Source organism: Bos indicus, chromosome 3 (assembly GCF_029378745.1).
Source record: "Bos indicus isolate NIAB-ARS_2022 breed Sahiwal x Tharparkar chromosome 3, NIAB-ARS_B.indTharparkar_mat_pri_1.0, whole genome shotgun sequence".
Lineage (NCBI taxonomy): Eukaryota > Metazoa > Chordata > Mammalia > Artiodactyla > Bovidae > Bos > Bos indicus.
The window spans coordinates 114,761,666-114,779,777 of record NC_091762.1 but is presented as its reverse complement, the minus strand read 5'-3'; the positions used below and the strand labels follow the sequence as shown (position 1 = coordinate 114,779,777).

The window sequence follows — 18,112 nt, the reverse complement described above, 5'->3', positions numbered from 1 at the left end:
TGCGCCGAGGTGACAGAGTCCCCGGGGAGCACGAGGGGCACGCACGGCTTCCCGAAGCCGTCCGGCGCCAGCCGCGCCCGGGCACCCCGGAGCCCCGAACTCGGGCGGCGGAGGGGAACGATCGGCACCCGCGAGGCGTGCAAAGCCGCCGAGCCCCAGAAGGCGCCGCGGGAGCGCGGCCGGGCGCGGGGCTGGAGCGGCCCGCAGGGGCCGGCCCGGGCGCGCAGCCTGCCTACCTGGCTCGCATTGCGTCCCGCGGGCTCCTGCGGTTCTCCCCGCGGTCTGGGAGCGCGCCCAGGCCGGCACCGCGCGCCGATCCGCGGGAACCACCGCGCGGCGGCAGCTAGTTGCCGGGACCGCCGAGAGTGCCGGGAGCGCTCGGCCCCCGCCGGGGAGGGCTGAGGGTGGTCCCCGCTCCGGGGCGGGGCGTGCGAGGCGGGGCGCGGGGCGCGCGAAGAGGAGCGCGGGAGGCGGGGACCAGCGCGCGGGCAGCCGTGGTGGGGCGGGGGTGTCTCCTGGCCCGGGCGAGGTCAAGAGGGCGGGGCCTTGGGGCGGGATCGCGGGGTAAGGGTGTTCCTGCGCCGGAGCGGGGAGCCTTGGGAGGTAGGGGACAGAGACTGAGCCGACAGCCTTGGGGAGACAGGGGTGGGACGACGCCCAGGACGAGTAGGCGAGCGGGTCCTAGCCCGGGCCTCCGGGAGCCAGGGGCGGACCGCGGGCGGGCAGGGGGCGGGGCGAGCTCGAGGGGGGCGGGGCCCAGAAAGCAGCCAAAAGGGGGGGGGGGCGGGGTGGGAATGAGTGGTGGGCGTGGTCACGGTGGAGGGCGGGGCCTGCCTGGGGCGATGGAGAGGAGGGCGTGGGGCTGGAAGAAGCAGAGGGCGGGGCCGAGCCCATGTGGCCTGGGGCCTGGGGGAGGGGCGAGCGGCGGGGGCCGGGAGGCGGAGCGGGGTGCGGACAGGCAGGGGGTGGGGCCTAGAAAGCAGCCGAAAGGCGAAGGCGGGGGTGGGATTGATTAATGGGCGTGGTCACGTATGAGGGCGGGGCCTGCGTTGGGTGGAAAAAGGAGGGGCGGGGCCGAGCCGATGTGGCTTGGGGCCTGGGGGAGGGGCGAGCGGCGGGGGCCGGGAGGCGGGGGCGGGGTGTGGGCGGAGGGGCGGGGCCGAGCCCTAGTGCAGAGAGGCCGGGAGGGGGAGCGCTCGCAGGTGAGGGTCTGGCGCCGCGTCTCCCGGAGCCCTGGCTAGGATCCGGCCTCGGCGTCTCCTCCTCTTCCTCCTTTAGGCGGGGGGCCCCGGAGCGAGGTCCAGGAGGCCGGGCCCCTCCGGAACCGTGGTGGTTGGTACCGAGCAGATCTAGAGGTGGCGGTCGTCTCGAGACGTTTTGGCCGCCCTCGCAAGCCCCTGGCATCTTCCTCCGCCCACCCCTTCTCTAGGAGCCCCAAGCGGAGACCCCTGGGTGATGTTCGGATCCGCAGACTGGCCGGCGTCGGCCAGATCGCGGACATGGGCACCTGATTCTCAAAACCTTTCTTACACTCGTCTAGGACCGTAGAGAAAGAAAAAACAGCATGTGGGGACCAGCGCAAAGTTTAAAAAGTAAGAACAAGAAAAAAGTCAGTCACGTGGAAAATTATAAAGAATTTCCTGCTGAGCAGATCGCAAATGGAATACACATCATCTGGCCGTGTACACGTTTTCTGGTCAGCACACCGCCGGGTCATCAGTGCCTGGAATATGCTTGGCACGTAGTAGATACTCAATAAATGCTCAGTGAATGAACGCACCACTTACTGTGTGGCAAGCAGTTTCCATGGACTGGAGCATTTAATCTCCCCCAAATCCCACACTTGGCTACCCTCATTAGTCCATTTCACGCCTGAGTTCACTGAACCTTGGAGAATTAATTTGACAGCAGGAAACTGGTAGAACCAGAATTTGACCTGAAGGCACTTGGGAGGTTGGGCTCTAGCCATTTCGAGGACCACTGGTTACCATACTGAAGGACTGGGTGCCCCATGCAATGCAGAAACCAGGAGGAAGAACGGGTTTTTAGGGGGAAACAAGCTAACACGTGTTGTTCTGTGCCCAGAAATATTGTGGCTCAGCTGGTAAAGAATCTGCCTGCAATGCGGGAGACCTGGGTTCGGTCCCTGGGTTGGGAAGATCCCCTGGAGAAGGGAAAGGCTACCTACTCCAGTATTCTGGCCTAGAGAATTCCATGGACTATACAGTCCATGGGGTCACAAAGAGTCGGACACGACTGAGTGACCTTCGCTTTCGCTTGACTCGCTTGAGTCATTCCTCACCGTTACCTAGCGAAGTCGATATTATTACTATTCTCATTGTGTAGATGACTTTAAACCTTAGGTTACTGCTGTCATGAGCCCTTGGGGCATAAGTCTAAATTCAAATCTTTGATTTTCTGGATCCCAAGCCCTTGCAACCTCATTGGTCTTTGAGACCTCCCTTTAACTTAGGGATCTGTTTACTGCCACTTCAATTTTAAGTTTCTGATGAATTTTTGGAAGGAGACATAGGAAGACAGATACATGGACCTAGAAGGGTGGACACTGGTGTTCTGATTTGGCTATCATCTATGTGTCAGTCACTCAGTCATGTCTGACTCTTTGTGATCCATGGACTGTAGCCCGCCAGGCTCCTCTGTCCATGAAATTCTCCAGGCAAGAATACTGGAGTGGGTTGCCATATCCTCCTCCAGGGGATCTTCCCATCCCAGGTATCAATCCTGCGTCTTCTGCAGCATTTGCACTGGAAGGGAATTCTACATCATCTATGTGTTAGGACAACTGAATTCCTGAAAATAGATACAATTAGCCTTAAAATGTATGCTATGGATTTCAAAAGGAAGCTGTCACCCTGAAAAGACCTCAGAAGAAGGGTGCAAAGGAATGTGGGAGGCCTAGGGGGTCCTTAGTAGTATAAGTACACGTTTGGAGCACTGGCCTGGAAGCCAGCCTGCTAGACTTGCCTCTCTGTGACTCGGTTTCCTAAATGAGAATGAAAATTCAGTGCAGCGTGTAAGGTGCTTAGCAAAGAGCCTGGCACAGAGTAGCATTCAGTTTGCTTTGTCTACTATTATTACTGCTATTCCCAGTGCCTAATATCCTTACTGTGTAAAAATGCCTGTAAAGCATTGAACAAGACAAGCCAGTGGAAAATGGACAAAAGCTATGAAAAGACAATTCCCAGAAGCACACAAACGGCCAAACACGAGGAAAAGCTCAGCAGCCATACCGAGGAAGGGAGCTAGGGCAGAGCACAAAAACAATCAAATAAGAAAGCCAAGGACAAGTCTGGGAAAAGCTGAGTTCACTAAGCAGTGAGGGAAGAAGAAGCATTAAAGTGCACAAACAACAAAGTGATGTGGAAACGCAAGATACAGCGCTGATAGCAGAGTGCCTGCTGCGTTCCCCTTTGGGGGCAAAGAGCTGGTCTCATGGTGTCCACAGCTATACCAGCCCAATACTTGGTGCCATAGGCATCTTCAAAGCAGCCTGCATCCTAGGAGAGGAATTTATGGAGGTCAGAATGTTTAAAGAAAATTGAAAAAAAAAGGAAAACCCGTGAACAGATTCTCTTGTACTCTCCTGTATTTCATGGATTTGATGTGGGAATGAGCTGGGAGAGACAGCGCCTCATGGGCAGGTGTAAGTTGTCTGTGGACTTTTCTGTCTTTGAAGTTCTGAAAAGCAAGACGGTCTCAAGATGTTGTTCCCCATTAACTGTATGCTTTCTCATTCTACCAAGTTTTCCTAGCTCTCTTTCCAAAGGCAAAAGAAAAAAAAAAAAAAATGAGCTACTTATAACATTCAATGACTAAATAAGCATTTCTAGTGGAAACACATTCAGCAAATTCAATAACTTGTTTTTTTAAGTGCCAGAGTAATACTTGTTTGTCTCAAAGGATTCAAATGATTAGAAGAGTGTGTTCAAAATCACTGTGGATGGTGACTGCAGCCATAAAACGAAGACACTTGCTCCATGGAAGAAAAGCTATGACAAACCTAGACAGCATATTAAAAAGCAGAAACATCAGTTTGCTGACAAAGGTCCGTATAGTGAAAGCTATGGTTTCTCCACTAGTCATGTATGGATGTGAGAGTTGGACCATAAAGAAGGCTGAGAGTCAAAGAATTGATGCTTTCGAACTGTGGTGCTGGAGAAGACTCTTGAGAGTCTCTTGGACAGCAAGGTGATCAAACCCATCAATCCTAAAGGAAATCAACCTTGAATATTCACTGGAAGGACTGATGCTGAAGCTAAGCTCCAATACTTTGGCCACCTGATATGAAGAGCCAAACTCATTGGTAAAGCCCCCAATGCTGGGAAAGATTGAGGGCAGGAAGAGAAGGGGGAGACAGAGGAGGAGATGGTTGGATGGCATCATTGACACAATGGACATAAGTCTGAGCAGACTCTGGGAGATAGTGAAGAATAGGGAAGCCTGGCATGCTGCGGTCCATCGGGTCGTAAAGAGTCAGACATGACTTAGCGACTGAACAATGAACAACAAGAGTAACAGGTAGGCATTGACCACAATTTCACACCCTCTGCCAAGATCCTGTGGTTAACAAAGTATTGTTACGTGTCTATCCAGAAACCTTTTCTTAAGCATTTACAATGCACCCCACTCCAGTACTCTTGCCTGGAAAATCCCATGGATGGAGGAGCCTGGTGGGCTGCAGTCCATGCGGTCACTAAGAGTCGGACACGACTGAGCGACTTCACTTTCACTTTTCACTTTCATGCATTGGAGGAGGAAATGGCAACCCACTCCAGTATTCTTGCCTGGAGAATCCTAGGGACGGGGGAGCCTGGTGGGCTGCCATCTATGGGGTTGCACAGAGTCAGACATGACTGAAGCAACTTAGCAGCAGCAGCAGCAGCAGAGTGTATGAATGTATATATGATACATGTGTGTGTTGTAGGGGTGTGTGTGTGTGTGTGTATACAAGTGTGCATATTGGGTACTGAAATCAGGCTGGGGTTAAATGCCAGTCCCATCACTTAACAGCTGGGTGTTTTCTCATCTGGAGCTGGGCATAATATTTGCAAGGATTAAATGAAATAATGTGTGCAGATTGCTCAGCATGGAGCTTACAGTGTTTATAAATATAAACTACTGTCATTTTGTATACACACACATACTTACAAGTTAATCTTTCATTCCTGGTTTTATACCAGCTGTACATAGAAATACCTTTTGCAAGCCTCTGTAGTTCAAGGAGTTGACCACATTGCCCTGGCAGAAAAGCGTTGATGACGGAATCCAAGAAAGTGACCTTCAGACTTCACAAAAGGATTTCACCTGCCAAATTTCTCTATGAGTGTAGGCTCCTTTGTAATGGCATGCACTCAGTGTATTAGGGGGGGAAATGCCATCTTAGGAAGCCTCATGTGTTGGAAAGTAAGATGCCCAAGAAGTTAGAGGAGGCTGGCACAGATTTGGACATCAACATGGAATCACTGTTATTTAAACCAGCAATAGCATGAGCTTAATCCATGCTGACCAACACTGCCTGTCATTCATTCTGGCAGCTTCTTAAAGCACATGCAGCACTGCTGGAAACAGCAGCTCAAGCAAGAATAAGTAATAAATACTGCCCTGAGCTCTACCAAAGCTTGCCAATGTTGTGGCATTCTGGCCACTTGTAAAATACACTTCACATTAGGGAGTAACTTCTCAGAAATCGCACGTGGGCTTATTGTGAAAGTCTCTTTTTAGGAACAAGGGCGTTCTCTACAAGGAAATAAAAATAATGTTCTTTTGGAGACGTGAGATCAGTTATGATCAAAATGCCCATGTCAAGGGGAAAATAGAATTAAAAAAATACAAAAAGGGGGAAAAGACAAATGTAAGGCATTAAGGTATTTATCCAATGGGATCTATAAAATAGAAATTATATCATCCACATGGTCGAACAGAATTTCAAACTTGCTATCTCTGACTCAGAGTGTGAAGAGGGGGCTTCTGGGAAAACCCTAGCTTGGCTGAGTACCCTCTGTGGATTTCAACTGAGGGAGAAGATGCTCCTGACATGAATCACAAGCCTGAAGAGTGACAGTTGTGCAATTCGACATACACATTGAACACATGTATGCCAGGCCCTGGGTTCAGCCCTGAGCATTGAGGATGGGTGAGACAGCATCAGCTCTGCCTTCCTGGTGCTGAGGGTCCAGCGATGACTTGAAACAGAAGGAAGCGGACAGCCCGTGGGTGGTACGAGCTGGAAAGGAAATCACCCAAAGCAGGAGACAAGAGACTTCCCCTTAGGTAGGACAGCTAGAGAGGGCCGTCAGGGGAGGGGACATCCGTGCCAAAGAGAAAGGAGCCAGGGAGGGGCATGCAGGCGGACAGCACAGCAAATGCCAAGTCTTTGAGGAGTCGACCAAAAAAAAAAAAAAGTAGGGGGCACACCTAAGAGTTGAGAGTTGTGTTTGATTTGGCGGATGTCCTGAGAATGTCAAGCCCTGGACACAGCATCTCAGATGACACTGAAAAACTGCTCTGAAGAGGCAAGGGTGAGGGCAGCCAGGATATAGAGGAGTTTTTGCAACAAAAGGCCTTGTCAGAACATCAAAGATTACTGTTAATAAAAGAAAACCAGATGTCTCAAGTTAAGGAGTGTAGTGTTTTTCTGTGCACGGGAAGACGCAAGAGTCTGGGCTCACTGCAATCATTCCTTTGACACGCTGCTCAGCTCTCTGGGGCCAGTATCCTGTGCTTTCTCCTCCTGAGTCTCCTCAGGGTACATGGTGGGTGGCTGGGGTGGGTGGCTGCAGTCTGATGATTCAAAGAGGGGGAGCATCTTGCCTCCACTCAGAATTCCCTTGGAGCTTGCTCTTGGGGCCGCTGTGATGTGATGGCTGGATGTCTGCAACGCCATTTGTTTACTGGTTCAGTTCAGTTCAGTTCAGTCGCTCAGTCATGTCTGACTCTTTGCGACCACATGGACTGCAGCATGCCAGGCCTCCCTGTCCATCACCAACTCCCAGAGCTTGCTCAAACTCACGTCCATTGAGTCGGTAATGCCATCCAACCATCTCATGCTCTGTTGTCCCCTTCTCCTCCCGCCTTCAATCTTTCCCATAATCGGGGTCTTTTCCAATGAGTCCATTCTTCGCATCAGGTGGCCAAAGTATTGGAGGTTCAGCTTCAGTATCAGTCCTTTCAATGAATATTCAGGACTAATTGCCTTTAGGATGGACTGGTTGGATCTCCTTGCAGTCCAAGGGACTCTCAAGAGTCTTCTCCAACACCACAGTTCAAGAGCATCAATTCTTTGGAACTCAGCTTTCTTTATAGTCCAACTCTCACATCCATACATGACTACTGGAAAAACCATATCCTTGACTAGGCAGACCTTTGTTGGCAAAGTAATGTCTCTGCTTGTTAATATGCTATCTAGGTTGATCATAGCTTTTCTCCCAAGTAGTAAGCATCTTTTAATTTCATGGCTGCAGTCACCATCTGCAGTGATTTTGGAGCCCCCCCCAAAATAAAGTCTGTCAGACTGTCAGACAGACTGTTTACTGGTATGGCAGCAATATTCTAGTTCTCAGAGCTGGAGAGAGCTTCGTGCCCTTTTGGAGCTGACATGATGGCAGTGTGGCTAGAGTGAAAGGGTGAGGTGGAGAATGCAGAGGGGTGAGGGTGGAGAGGTTGGCAGGTGCTGGGTCACCACACCCGGTAACTGTGCAGGGATGTGGGGAATCAGATGTTCTTCCATCCTCAGCTTTTCCCACCCTCTGCCCCCTCACCCACCACTGTAGATCAGAAAAACTTGCTCTGCCAATAACTCAACATGAGCTATAAGAGAGTCCCTGTTTCATGAGAAAGTGTTGGACAACCTGTTTGCTGTTTGTGGAAAGCTCTGTCCTTCCCCCACTACGCTGCTGTGACACTGAGCCCTCCACCCTGCTGGGTGCCCTTAGTTCATTCATACACACAGGAGAGTGGCTAGAATGTCACAGGTACAAGTGCGGAATCCAGAAGGGAGATAGATAAAAAATTCAGCTGAAAGGAGTTCTGCAGCTCTCAGGAAACTTCTAGAAATACTTCTAAATAAATATTCATTTCTCTCCTCAAGTATCCAGTTATTCATTTAACAAAAATATCTAGAATGCTCATATATGCCAGTCAGTGTGCCAGGAGCTAGGGATAGAAAGGTTAAATACATCCTGTGCTGTGCTTAGTCACTCTGTCCTGTCCGACTCTTTGCCACCCCATGGACTGTAGCCCACCAGGCTCCTCTATCCATGGGGATTCTCCAGGCAAGAATACTGGAGTGGGTTGCCATGCCCTCCTCCAGGGATCTTCCCAACCCAGTGATTGAACTCAGGTCTCCTGCATTGCAGGTGGAGTCTCTATGGTCTGAGCCACCAGGGAAGCCCTAAGTACATCCTACATCCTCCTATTGAAGAGTCAGACGGCTGTGGGAATAAACAGTTACTCTGTAAGGTGTTAAGTAGTGAGTGTCAGGGCGCACACAGGACAGCCACCTGGCCCAGCCTGCACGCAGGTGGCAGGTGAGCATCCTCAGGGCCGGATGGCAAAGGCCCTGAGGGTGTAATTTGTCCGAGGTTAGAAGCAGGTGGCACTCCACTCCAGTACTCTTGCCTGGAAAATCCCATGGATGGAGGAGCCCTGTAGGCTGCAGTCCATGGGGTCTCTCAGAGTCGGACACGACTGAGAGACTTCCCTTTCACTTTTCACTTTCATGCATTGGAGAAGAAAATGGCCACCCACTCCAGTGTTCTTGCCTGGAGAATCCCAGGGACAGGGGAGCCTGGTGGGCTTCCGTCTCTGGGGTCACACAGAGTTGGACGCGACTGAAGCGACTTAGCAGCAGCAGCAGAAGCAGGGAGGAGGGGCGACATCCCAGGCTGAGCCTGCTCTGAGAAGGAGCAGGCTGCTCCCTGTGTGTGGTGCCAGGTGGGATGTGTGACCCTGGGGATGATGTGGCTGGACAGACTAGATTAGCTGCAACCTGGGATGTCCCAGCACAGCACACCCCAGCTACGTAAGGCTGGGCCTCATCACAGTGACTATTTCAATGTCAAACTGTGAGAATTTAATAAAACTTGGTCAGTTTGGGAATTTAAGGGTGAGGTTATACTTTTGCAGCTGGATTTTAGGAAGCAGCAGAAAGAGCAGAAAAGTCTACTCAGAGCTCTAAGATTTGCCTGAACTTGCTCCTATTATGTGCACACTGCTTTCCATGTGTCCAGGAACATGCAGCTTTCTTCTTTTTTTCCAAAAATATCAGTTACTATTGACCACATCAACATTTGTTTAAATCGGGCTTAAATATGGATTTTGGAGAAGGCAATGGCACCACACTGCAGTACTCTTGCCTGGAAAATCCCATAGATGAAGGAGCCTGGTAGGCTGCAGTCCATGCGGTTGCTAAGAGTCGGACACGACTGAGCAACTTCACTTTCACTTTTCATTTTTCATGCATTGGAGAAGGAAATGGCAACCCACTCCAATGTTCTTGCCTGGAGAATCCCAAGGACAGGGGAGCCTGGTGGGCTGCCGTCTATGGGGTCACACAGAGTCGGACACTACTGAAGTGACTTAGAAGCGAATATGGATTTAAATTGGGCTTCTCTGGTGGCTCAGATGGTAAAGAATCTGCCTGCCAAGCAGGAGACCTGGGTTTGATCCCTGGGTCAGGAAGATTCCCTGGAGAAGGGAATGGATACCCACTCTAGTATTCTTGCTTGGAGAATTCCATGGACAGAGGATCCTGGTGGGCTAGAGTCCATGAGATTGCAGAGTCAGACAAGACTGAGTGATATATATATATATATATATATATATATATAAAATATTATACATATTTTTTTATCATACTCACAGTTTCCTAGAAACAGGAGGTGAGGCACACTGGGCCACCTGGAGAAGCACCAGGGTTCCGTGGGAGACATAGGGAGCCAGGGGATGAGGGTAAGAAACCTGTCCTGTGGATTCCAAGGAAAGTACTGGGCATGGCTGGGAAGCAGCTTGGGACTGGCTGTTTTGAATAATTGCAGCAGGTTCCGGGGCATAAGTCACTTCATTCATGTCTGATTCTCTGTCCCTAGCTGTCTGCTAGCAGGCCCCAGTGTAATTAGGGCAGGTGGATAGTGGTCTGGAGTGCGGGGCCCAATAAGTGAAGTGGTCGGGTGTGAACCCTGGATTGGTTGCTTTGCAACTGAGAGACAAGCGTGAGCGCAAGTTGTTTACTATGTTCAGGAACTGGACACAGATGTCAGTTCACCATGAAATGTAAGATACGGTTAATACAGAAATCGAGGCTCAGAGAATTTGAATGACTCAGCAAAGATCACAGCTAGAATCAAGATAAAATTTGTCTCTGGGTCTGCCCTGCTCCAAAATCTGACCTCCAGCCCCTGAGCAGTGCACAGGATCTATTTTGCCAGGCCACTTGGCATTCAGAGGTGGTCATGTTCTTCGGGTCTCCATGACAGTATCAGTCTTGACCTCGTGATTCATTCTTCCCAGCCACCAAGAGATTTCACGGCTTATCTGAAAATCCTGGAGATGAACCTGGAAGCTGCCAGGCTGGCCTTCCCTCTGGTCAGCAGACTCAAGCATCCTTGGAAACACTACATGGGGGATAGGGACCATATTGGAAGGTGGTCTGCTCTCACCTTGGCCCTGGGAGAACCCTCTCCAGTCTTTGAGCTGATTGTTCTGTGTATCAGCCTGAGGGACTCCAGCCACTGTGCCCCAGATGAGGCTAAACGGGGGTTTGGGTAGGGCAGAGAGCAGGTGGCAGCCAACCTAGCCTCTTTCCAGATAGCCAGATATGTTCAGAGAACCACCGTGAAGAGGCAACCAGACAGACTGTCTGTCCACACACACTTGGAAAGAAGGCTCATGGGGCTAGGGGTCCACGTGGCAACCAAAGAGGAGGGAAAACACAGGAAATAACGAAAAAGTGAGTTATTCATTAACAAGAATTTTATCACATCATCCAGGGAAACCAATTTTTTTTTTTTACATCAAATGTGCAGAGATGTAATATCTTATGGATATATATTTTTCTCTCTGTTGGTGTACTTAGAAACTTCTCTAAGTACCTCTTCTGTTTCCAGCTTGTGAAAGTTCTTGAGCTCTCTCTTGGTATTTTTCATCTATTTTGATTTATGATGGATAATTTAACAGCCCTTTCAATCTGAAAACACATATCTTTAAAATGTGAGAAAATTTCCTGATGTTTTTCTATGAAAAACCTAGAAATAAATGGTCACTCTGTTTTCTCTTTCTGGAGCTCCTGTTATTCAGCTGTTTGACACCCTGTATTGATGCTCTATTTTTCTTATATTTTCCCCCCACCTACTTCCTATCCCTTTATCCTTTTGCTCTGGTTTTAAAAGATATCACTACCATTTTAATTTTCAAAATATTCTACCAAATTATCTTTACTTCTGCTATTGTATTTCTAATAATCTCCCCCCCCCCCACACACAAATAATAGCATCCTGTGAACAGTATTCTGCAGCTTATTTTTTTGTATAAACAGAAATATCCTACAGATGCTTCTGAAGACGTTCACAGAGCTCTGCCTCTTTCTTTCTAATGAATATAGTGTTTCTCTCTATAGATGTGCCAGCATTTACTGGGGTTGTATTTTGAAGAATGATAGGCATAAATTAATTGAAGAGGTTCTAGGCATGTAAGCAGAGGAGCAAGCAGGAAGGAAGGCATGGAGGTACAAAACAGCCAGAGACATTGCCAGGTCTAGCTGATGACTGAGGGGTGGGATGGGAGTGTGTGTGTGTGTGTGTGCGTGTGTGTGTGTGTGTTGGGGAGGAATGCATTTAAGAATAAGGGACTTCCCTGGTGGTCCAGAGGCTAAGGCTCCCGCTTCCAATGCAGGAGGCCCTGGTTTGATCCTTGGTCAGGGAACTAGATCTCACATGCTGCAATTAAAGATCTCTTATGCCATAACTAAGACCCAGAACAACCCCCCCAAAAAATAAATACATAAAATTTTTTTACCTTTCCAAGGGATTTGAACTAAGAACTCTAGACTTGAAACAGGGTAGGAATATAGTGATATCTGCTCTTCAAATGTCCCCTCTGTCAGGAATATGCAGGATGGACCCAAAGAGGATCAGACTTAGGTCACAGAGAACAGTTAACTGGTTGTTACATTTGTGGCAAGAAGTGCTGAGAATCCAGACCAGGACAGTGAAAATGTAACAAAAGCCAAGGGCAGAGAGAGAAGATATTATGGAGCAGAAACTGTAGTTTGGTGGCTGTGTGGGGGATGAGGGGGAAGGGGTCTTGAAAGATGCCTCTGAAAGAGTTCAGCCTGCTGACTTCAGTGGACCATGACTCCACTAGGTGAATCCCAGAGGGTGAGACGTTCCAGAGGAAATGACGTGATCAGGTTTGGACACGTTGAGTCTGAGATGAATTTGGGACACGTGAGGAGTAGAGCTGCCTTGACTAGAGAGTGTGCGTGAGCGACATGTCCGACTCTTTGCGACCCCATGGACCGCAGCCCAGCAGGCTCCTCCGTCCACGGAATTCTCCAGCCAAGAATACTGGAGTGGGTTGCCATTTCCTTCTGTAGTACCTGATTGCTCTTAAATATAGAGAGGCTTGAAGCCACTCATGTTTCTTTCTTTTTTTAAAAAAAAAATTTATTTATTTACTTTTGGCCAGGCTGGGCCTTTGTTGCTGGGTGGGCTTTTCTGTGGCTGTGGCGAGCGGGAGTCACTCTCTAGTTGCAATGTACTGGCTTCTCATTGCGGTGGCTTCTCTCGTGGAGTGCAGACACCAGGGTGCATGGGCATTAGGAATTGCAGCACATGGGCTCAGCAGTTGTGGCACATGGGCTTAGCTGCTCCCTGGCATGTGGGATCTTCCTGGATCAGGGATTGAACCCATGTCCCCTGTTTTAACAGGCGGACTCTTTCCTACGGAGCCACCAGGGAAGCCCTAGGACCTGGTGCTTAACTGAGAAGTTCAAGCTGAAGTAGACTTGGCTTCACGGGGATGAAGGTGGCCATGGAGGCTCTGGGTTTGGGCGAGGTCCTTCTCTGAAAGTATTCAGAGAAAGAAAACTAAGGCCACTGCCTGGAGAACGATGGCCTCCTCCCCTTTGGTGTGCAGAGGCCTTTGTCACTTACCGCGGGCACTTTGGCTTTCAGTTTCCCTCTCCATTTCCCTCTCCCACCATATTCCCCCGGTTATTCTTGGAACACCCCTGATAGCCACCTACTTCGGCTTCTTTGGACTTGCCGTTCTATTTTGCACACGCACGCTCCCCAGCTCTCCACATCAGTCCCTGTCTCACATTGTTCCAGCTCTGATGTACTGTCTCCTTCTCAGAGAGCTGATTTCTGATCACCTTCATCCAGTGAGATTCCCCACTCCACTGTCACTCTCTATCGGCTTTGCCTTGCTTTACTTTGCTGCCCAGGACTTATGACCCTTTGACATCGTCCGACACACTTCTTCATTTACTCATTTATGGTTCACTCCTTGCTCTTCCTCCCTCCTTCTGTGCTGGGTTGTAAGTTCCATGAAACGAGAGATTATTGTCACTCCTGTATCTACTGGCAAATAGTTGGTGCTCCACAAATGCTTGTTTAGTGAATAAATGAGTATCAAAGAGGAGTTGAGGAAAGCTTAAGAAGGGACAGACAGAGACCTAGAAAGGAAGACAGGATAGACAGGGATGAAAATATTTCCAGTAGGAGTAAAGGGATCAGTAGGGTTGGGTGTCAGCATGATGGCTAAAAAGATGCAGGCCAGGGAACATCCATTGGCTTGGCCATGGTGGGTCACTTAGGCGATGGCAGAGGGGCATGGGGCAGACTGCAAGGGATTGGGCAGACACTGGAGGTGAAGGTGGATGACCAGTGCTTAGGAGTTTCTCAAGAAATCTGGACGGCATGGATGAGGACGAGGAGGACAATAACTAGAGGGTGACCAGCTTTTCCCCTCAACTTGCTGCTTGTTGGTTTCAGGGGCAGCAGCCAGAGAGGTGAGAGGGTGCAGTCTGAATGGAGTCTGGGGAGCAGCGTTCTGAGCATTTTGGGTGGCAGTCACAAATGTGGGTGATGGGAGGGACCTCAGGGGCGCTTCATCTCCTTTCTTCAATATCCACCTGACTAAGGTCAAGTCAGGATTAGATTCTCCTCCTGCCTCATCCCTTCTGCTGCTCTTGATTTCCTTTCACGTGGTATTCTGACAAAACTGGCTTTGGTAAATATCTGTTTTCTGCACGGAGAATGCTGCTAAAAGCAAATAGAGGAATCACAGTCCATTGGGTTATAGAGGGGGATGTAAGTGTGTGCTTGTGATCCCCTCCCCAGATTCATATCTTGAAACTCTAATCCAAGAAGTGATGGTATTTGAAGATGAGGTCTTCAGGAGATCATTAGGTCGTGAGGGTGGAGCCCTCATTGTGGGACTGAATGTTAGTCGTGTCCCACTCTTTATAACCCCCTGGACTGCCACCCTCTAGGCTCCTCTGTCCATGGAATTCTCCAGGCAAGAATACTGGAGTGAGTTGCCATTCCCTTCTCCAGGGGATCTTCCCAACCCAGGGATCAAACCCTCGTCTTCTGCATTGCAGGCAGATTCTTTACCGTCTGAACCACCAGGGAAGCCCATTGTGGGATTGGTGCTCTGGTAAGACAGACCCAGGAAGCGTGTTCTCACCCAGCTCAACTGAACTGGCTCCCTGATAGCAGACTTCCAGCCCCCAGACCTGTGAGACATTCTATTGTTTAAGCCTCCTTGCCTGCGGTATTTGTCAGAGCAGCCTGAGCTGACTAAATCAAGACCAAAAGAAAAAGTATGTGAAGGACAGAGCTAAGGATTACAGATAATAACATTTCAGAGAGTACAGAATGGAGATGAGGGCAAAACCAATTATTACATAAATAATGGAATTAAAGAAATTAAAAAATAGTGGAATAAAATACCTATGAACCCTAAAACAGAACTCGAAATTGAGGAAATCAAGACTGGAAAGAGCAGGGGATGTGCAGAGTTAAATATTGAAATTGGGGTAGCAATTTTTAGAACAAACCCACCATCTTCCTCAAAGGATATTACAAAGTCTACTTTCCTGCTGACTCTGATGACTGGTTTCCCTTCAGGTGAAGAATACATTTTAAGTGCATTTAAAAAATCTATGATGTAGCAATTAACAGAATTAAAAGGCTGTTTGCCCTACAGATCACAATGAAGTCTAGCATCATAAAAGAAAAAACAGAGAAACAAAACCCTATCCGAACAAAACAGACTAGAAAGCAAGCAATTAGAAAAAAACATTTAAAAAGATGACAGAAGCAAAACTGACTATAAATGATCACAATGAGTATAAATGGGTTATTCCTCTGAGTTAAAGGAGAAAGTTGAATGAAAAATCCCCCAAACCCAACGATAGGCTCCTTATAAAACTCAGGCTTAAAACATGATGATGATAGAAGAGATAAATTGAGGCTAACACGTATCAGGTAAACGAGAACTAAAAAGGAAGTGAAGGAGAAAATGTTAGTATCTGTCAACAGATTCAAAGTGAGAAGCCTTCCCAGGAAAGTGGAGCTCAGTTCACTTTGATGACAAAGGTCTCACCCTCTCTCCCTGGGGGAGGAGCACTCAGTTCATCATCAGCCATATGGTAGCTGCTCCAATTTACACTTCAAGCCCAGATCCATCCAATCAACTCCGCACAATTGTCTGCTCATCATCCCTTCCCAGCAGGGGCCATTCCTACTTGCTAAGTGACTAATCAATTTCCAGTTTGCCCAGGACTGAGTGGGTTTCCAGGGAATTTTGCCACCAAACTGAGACAGTCCCAGGCAAACCAAGGTGGTTGGTCAGCCTGAGTCCCTCTTGCACAGAGAAGGGAGATATCTTGCCACTTTCCTTGGGGATGCTCACCACAGATTGCTTTAATTCCAGGCTTATTTCTGTTTCCTTAGCCTCCAAGTACAGAAGACCAAAGCTTGTGGGTGTTTGCCTTTGTCTTCTGCCCTTTCTCACAGGGTCTGACACTCAGTCATTCCCGGCTGAATGAGAGAATAAATGAAAGACGGTGTAATAGTCGGGAGGAGAAAGGGGTGGCAGAGGATGAGATAGTGAGAGAGCATCACCAACCCAAGGAACGTGAATTTGAGCAAACTCCAGGAGATAGGGGAGCATAGAGGAGCTTGGTGTGCGCTGCAGTCCATGGGGTCACAGCGAGTCGGGCACGCCTTGGCAACTGAACCACGACAACATAATAGTCTGGGATCTTCTTCTGCTATATAACAGCATCAGAACATGCAAGGCAACTTCCAAATAATCTGTTCATTTAAATACAATATTTAAAAAAGCATAAAATGATAGAACATAACTGTATATACATAACTGTATAAACATAACTGTGTGCGTGTGCAGCATTTGGCCGCCTTCTCTCAGAGATCATTCTGGAACACCCCTATAACCTCAAAACCCACCCACTGTCATTCAGTTGTCTGCACCTCTTTGTTGTGTTTCCCCAAAGCTTAACTTCTGCAGGCATTTTAGTTTCCTAATATTTTGGAGTTTCTTCCACTTTGCTAAGTACGTTTGGATCCCCCAAATCAAGACCTAAAATAGACTCCCCACTTATTACCAACCAAAGATTGTCCCCTTGATGTTAAGGATTGTTCATCTTGGTATTATTTACAGAAACACTTCCACTTCCCTAAATGTTTATTAATGAGATATTTTTATCGGCCACCAGGCCTTATAAATATTTACTTCTTAGGAATCCTCTCGTGATGCTCTGTTTAGAAAAGCACTTGAAGCAGGCGAGAACAGCTCTGTCTCACAGGACTCGAGTGATTTTGACAACAGAGGGGAAAGTTTGTTTGGCTGTCGGCTTTGCAGCTATTCTCTGAGTAGGTTTGGTGCTGTTGTGTTCTATACAGCGGTTCTGATGTTTAGAAAGACTTATCCAAGGATGAAAGTGTTAGTCGCTCAATCATGTCCAACTCTTGCAACCCCATGGACTGTAGCCTCCCAGGCTCCTCTGTCTGCGGAATTCTACAGACAAGCATACTCGAGTGGGCTGCTATTGCCTTCTCCAGGGGATCTTCCTGACCCAGGGATTGAACTGGTGTCTCCTGCATTTGCAGGCAGATTCTTTACCATCTGAGCAACCAGGGAAGCCCTATCCAAGAATAGATGCATGCGAATTTTCTGAAGGGGAGCTCCTCTTGGTCCCAAAGAGGACAGTGAAATGTGAGACACCAGGGAATCTAAGTTTTGGTTCACAGCAGTGCAGGCTGGTGGACAAGACCCAGTGTTGCCTCACCAGACCCAAGGACACACCCACTGCACACACCTCATGCTGCATGGATCAGGTAATGCTCCCCATTCCTCTCTGCCCTCTGGATCTTCTTCCATTCCTAATCGTTCACCTCTGTCCGCGCTTTGGCTGAGCATTCTCCCTGCTCCCCTCACCTGATTTTGTGACATCTCAGATTTTACGGGACCATCTTGAATTTAAATATTTAATCTGTTTTTTTTTTTTTTTTTCTTCTGACCACCTGTAGCAGATTCGTTCCAATCTGGGGCTTGGAAGATATGATCCTCCCATAGCTGGGTGACTTTCAGTACTTTCATTGGTAAAGTAGTAGTGTTAGTCGCTCAGTCGTGTCTGACTCCTTGAGACCCCATGGACTGTAGCCCGCCAGGCTCCTCTGTCCATGGGATTCTCCAGGCCAGAATACTGGAGTGGGTTGCCATTTTACGTATCTGGTTGCTTGCAAAATAAATGCCATTCTTTTTGTGGGGGCTGTGTGTCACTTGAGATGTCAGGATTGTTTTATACTCTACATGAGCTCTTTTCATCCGGGCTGTTGCAGCACGTGGGGATAGCCCGCATGCTTGGGATACTCTAAGTCATTGGTTGCTGGCAGTGTGTAGAGGACTCAGGTTGGTGAATGATTTACTTTACAATAAATGAGAGCTGCTGCTTCCAGGATCCTCCCTGACTCACATGTGTTTTGCTTTATTGAAAGGCGAGAAGGGCTGGAATGACAGCCAGCAAGCAGGATCTGTGTCACGCCTGTGAGCATCATCTGGT

At 48.6% G+C, this 18,112-nt stretch overlaps 1 protein-coding gene across 5 annotated transcripts in view; it reads right to left on the bottom strand.

Moving 5' to 3' along the window:
* The window catches only part of SH3BP4 (SH3 domain binding protein 4), a 98,547-nt gene extending 98,036 nt beyond the window's left edge, over nucleotides 1-511 (bottom strand). For all 5 annotated transcript variants that reach the window (XM_070786932.1, XM_019957955.2, XM_070786933.1 and 2 more), the window contains exon 1: nucleotides 237-511. The gene's annotated coding sequence lies outside the window, so the exon portion shown is untranslated. The remainder of the gene's footprint in view (nucleotides 1-236) is intronic.
* Between the last annotated feature and the right edge of the window lie 17,601 nt (nucleotides 512-18,112).